The 5,023-nt window shown below is 37.5% G+C and overlaps 1 non-coding gene across 1 annotated transcript; it reads right to left on the bottom strand.

The window, feature by feature from the left end:
• Positions 1–1,064: 1,064 nt before the first annotated feature.
• LOC115873434 lies at positions 1,065–1,233 on the bottom strand. The gene has a single exon (XR_004048431.1). It is a non-coding gene; the product is annotated as a small nucleolar RNA U85 (small nucleolar RNA).
• Between the last annotated feature and the right edge of the window lie 3,790 nt (positions 1,234–5,023).

Genomic DNA, 5,023 nt, shown 5'->3' with positions numbered 1-5,023 from the left:
AACCACTACTGCATTGTTTACAACAACAACAACAAAAGTGCCTATCAATTAATTAACGTGTAGAAAACTGACATACATACACTAGAATGCTAAACAAATGTAAGGAACATTGAGCGTTCCACAAAACCTCTTTTAATATAGGTGAATCTCGAGGACATCATGATAGATGAAATAAGTCAACACAAAAAGATAAATATTGTAGGGCTCCACTATTATAAAATCACAAGGATACATAATATAATGACATATCTGATATACTATGTAGGGGAACACACTTATGAAAACTTTCAAGACATAATCAAACACCTTGCAGGATTAGATAAATTTGCTAGGTGCTGTACTCTCAGGAAGCAACTTACTCCTGTCTTAAAATAGTTTGCAAAGATAGTTCTCTTAGATATCCAGTATTGCTGTAACAGTGTGTGTTAGTCTGGGTTGACTAGAGAAACAAATTCATAGACCCTCATATGTGTATAAGAAAGAGCTTTATATACAAGAACAATTGAATATTGAAAAAATATCCCAGCCCAGCCCAGATCATAAATCTGATATTAACCCATATGTCCTATACCAGTGTATAAATTCCTCTTCAGACTCACAAAACACATGTAATGACACCTAATGCAGGGAGATCATAGGCCAGTAGATGGAAACTCTTGTGGATACAGTGGCGGTATAAGCATTTTAGCACTGGCCGGGGTCTCCACGGAGCTCCTCTAGCTCCAGGGCTCTAGCTCCATGTGTCTTGTCAGCAGGAAAGACAAAGCAGAGAGAGTCTGTCTGTGTCTGCTCTCCAGTGAGCTATTTATCTCTCTGGCACTTCCAGATTAGGTCATCAAACTGTGACCTGATTGACAGGCTAGACTCCAGCGCTTCACAAATTGACACCAGATTATGTAACTACCACACAGTGATACAAAGAAATGGGTTATATTAACAAAGAGAAACATATTCTGTCACAGTTTAAGAGGCAATAAGTCCAAATTCAGGACACTAGCTCTAGTGGAATAATTTTTCTTCTGTTGATTAATGAGGAAAGTTTTTTTGTTTTTTGTTTTTTTGTTTTTTCAACTTGCCTTGTCCCTACTCTCTAGCTTTAGTTACCATTTTCTCCCGGCAACTGGAAGAATCCCCCCATTAAAGAGGGAGCTCAAAAGTAGGGTCAACTTCTTGTTGGTCTGCACTTACAGTGAACGCACACAACTCTGTATCGCCCACCAAGATTACAGACCTGAGGAAAGTTTTTGTCATCAATCTTTCCCATCTAGGAGTTTCTCAGCACAGGAGCCCCATGCCTAAAGAAAGCATTCCACTCCCTGCGCCTTTTTCTTGGTGGTAAGATACCCTTCTCTCCTTGATCACTTTTATTTGCTTTTATCTCTTGTATAGTAAAAGGTGTTGCAGGCCACATCCCAGGACAGCTTCCTTTATATCAAATCAGGGTTGTGATGGCATTAAGGGTGTTAACTCCCCATCTTAATCTTCTTATATAAAATCACATCATGGAGGATCATTACGTTAATACCAAATTACATCATTACCTCACTAGTGAGGTCATACTACTGATTGATAATCATGGCCCATCCAACTAGGCAAATATTTTGAGAGGGGATGAAGAATAAAATTTGATCCATGACAATAATATCCTACATTCTATATCGGTAAATAATATCTACCATCTTAAAAAATACTTGTGAAAGGGCATCTAAGTTACAACTATTGGTCTCTACTGGCATGGAGCAAAAGAAAATCAAGGTAATTAATAGCTCAGTGAAGAAATTAGTCCACTGGACTAATAGCCCTAATGAACCATGGCTTCTTCTAATATGAGACCAAAGGAATTATATAGTGCCCAGCTACCCCTACACCCATTCTGACCCAGAAACGAGGAAAGTGTACAACAAAAATGAAATTTTTGTTAAAATTTGATAAAGACTGAGAGAATCCCCAAAAATATCACCCGAAATTAACCCGTGAACATGGATTTGAAACTGGTTAAGTAGGTCATCATTCAATTAAGTAAAGATTGACATAATAAAATATACAATATCACTGTGAGTATTGTGATCTCTTAAACAATTATATATATGAAACCAAATAATTAGCATTTACCCCAAAGTAAAAATGAGGAGACATAAAGAGAAAACTGTAGGGACCATCCATTTGGATCTGATCCACAGCACCCTATATATAACAGAACAGAGCAATGTCCAAATCTTTACAATCATCACAATTTTTGTATAGTATCTACATAAATGTAAATAACACAAACTGAACAGAAATAAAGAGAATGCTGACATGCTATAAAAATTGTCACCAACATCATAAAACAATTTGTATGAGCATTACTGAAAGAGGAACCTAATTAGCTATGTAAACGTTTACCTAAAACACAATAAAATGTGTTTTAAACAAAACAGAAAATGTCTGTTAGATAAACTTAGGAATCTGATCAAGTCATTAGTTGTTAAGTGCCTGTAAGTTGCTGCTGACTCATAGGGATCCTATGTGCACAACGAAATGAAACCCTGACTGATCCGGCATCATGTTCACAATTGGTGTTATGTTTGAGTCCACTGTTGTAGTCACTGTGTCAATCCACCTTTCGAAGGACTTCTTCATTTTTGCTAACCCTTTACATTACGAAGCACGATGTGGTGATGCATATGTTAAAGTAGACCATAATGAATAAAGTTATTACAACTCTTTAGGGATAGCATATACAGAAAGTGAAAAATAATGTCTCAGGTTCTTCTTTAAATTTATGCTATTAAAGTGTTTAATAAAGAGAAGAATATCCACAACAGACGTAGTTTTAAAAGTTCAACAAATGGAGAAAAATAAATATTTATTTTAACTCAGGTTTCTTACTATGTGTTAGTTCCCTTTTTTATAGAGTAATATAGAACTTAAAAAACCCATCAGCTAAATTAGCACAATATTTACAGCTTAGTAAGAATGCATTGATTCATGTCCCTTTCAGTGCCCTGTTTTTTAACCAAAAAGTTGCTCTCATAAATAATAAAATATCAAAAGCTGTGCCTTCCAATACTGTGTTTTGATTATCGCAGATTAGAGAACTGTCACACAAGGATAACGCTAGAGAGCTGTCACACAGGCTAAAATCTGGCCCACAATCTGTAAGGTCTTAGAAAACAGCTATTTCCCAGTAAATCTTAAAATAATATTCTGTTCAAATGCTCGATGCTACGGCTGACTCATTTCTCTATTGAGGAACAATTACGCATCTCATGCTTGATCTTCTACTTCATAAGCTCCTTAAGAAGGGATCGGCCTTGGTAAGCAACAATAAACATTTCACTAAACTAGGTGTCAGGTGCTTCACTAGCCACATTTTTAAAAGAAGAGAGTCACTCAAGAGCAAACACATCCAATTAGATTTCATCCTCCCAGTCCCTCTGAGGACTATTTTATTCAACCACATGAAGAATCCATTTACATATACCAGAACCCATGCATTGGTATCAGAGTGGGCTAAGTGTTGGATCAGGCACTTCATGCTAGCAAGATAAGGAAATCTGCTTCTATTAAAATGACAACTTTGGAAACAGTATTTGGTAGTTCGACTCTGCCTTATAGGGTGGCCTTATGTTTGAATAGAATTGATAGCCGTGAGTATACCCGCTCTGACAAATCAAAATGCAACAGAGATGAGTTCCCTTTGTGACCGTGGATCACCTGAGTATTGCTAATCTTGAAATTAAGTAAAGACAGTATTAAGGGCTCTGGCCAAGAGCTTAAATGTCAAGAAGCTAACTTTAGAGTGGGGTGAGAATTATGGTGAAGTGAAATAACTTATGTATGGCTCTTCCATCTTCTTCTTTGAAATTCTCACCAAATGGTTGAGTGGGGACCATGCAAATAGGGTGTATGAAACACTAAAAAGAGGATTGGTTAATTTTACCAGGTGTTTGGGTGTAAAAAAGGTATCTCAGAAGATGGCACAGAAAACCTTATGATTAGCAAGAAAGAAGAGCCACCAACAAAGCACATGCAAAACCCCTGCCGGAGTGGCAGAGGGAACATCGACATCAATGGCCACGCCCTGCTGAAAGCCTTAGACTGAGCAGAGGAGCTTCACTGAGACAAAAGGACAAAGCAATAGAGTAGTGAGAGAACATGAGGCAGACAGAGAAGGAGACGTCACGTCACATGAGACAAAGCCGAGGCCAAGGGACTACATGGCTGAGAAGCTAAGGACCAGAGGAGCTGCTGACTGAGCAGAATACTACTGTGGACAAAAGACTATATCTTTAATGTTTTCTGATCCTGATTTGTAACCTGTTAACTTCACCAATAAGCCTCCATCATCCTGAGTACCATCTATGAGCTCTTTGTAGCCATTGCAATGGGTTATTGAAGCTAAAAGAGAAGGAGAGTGGTATTGGGAGGAAAAATTGGCATCAGAATGGGACCAAAAGAAGGATGGAAGGTGGAGGCAGGTCTGACTTCTACTTTGTGGAAATCACCCCTGGCCTAGTGTGGAGTGGAGGCTCCTTTTCCTTTGTGCAGCCAAAGAAAGTTAGATATGACATCTAGGCCTTTTCATCAGGAATATAGCACAAGGTGATGCGGTCTGGTGAAAAGCAGAGGCAGTCATCCCATGTAAAACTTGAAGTAGTTTACCATTCCACATTTGGTTTTGGCAGGGGAGGGACTATGGAAATAGTAGCGACTCTTCACTTACCTTATTGCTATCTTTTTGACAGAGTTATGATTACTGCATTTTAACCTCTCACTGATAAAATTTGTTCTTGAAAATGATACACTTTCTATTATTAATGAAATGGAGTCCCCTTAAAATATACGTTGAAATCCTAACCACTGTTCTTGCGAATTTAATACCACTTAGGAATAGTATTTTTTTGTGTTTTGTAATGAAGCCATATCAGTATATAGTATGTCTTAAATCAATAAATAGATTAGATAGATAGATAGATAGATAGATAGATAGATGATAGATAGATATAGAGATAGATAGATAGATAGATAGATAGATGAT

The sequence above is a fragment of the Echinops telfairi genome, unplaced genomic scaffold (genome assembly GCF_000313985.2).
Source record: "Echinops telfairi isolate 266 unplaced genomic scaffold, ASM31398v2 ScPeMD7_7468;HRSCAF=8506_0, whole genome shotgun sequence".
NCBI lineage: Eukaryota > Metazoa > Chordata > Mammalia > Afrosoricida > Tenrecidae > Echinops > Echinops telfairi.
The sequence above is the reverse complement of the archived record's forward strand: the minus strand, read 5'-3'. Positions and strand labels throughout refer to the sequence as shown.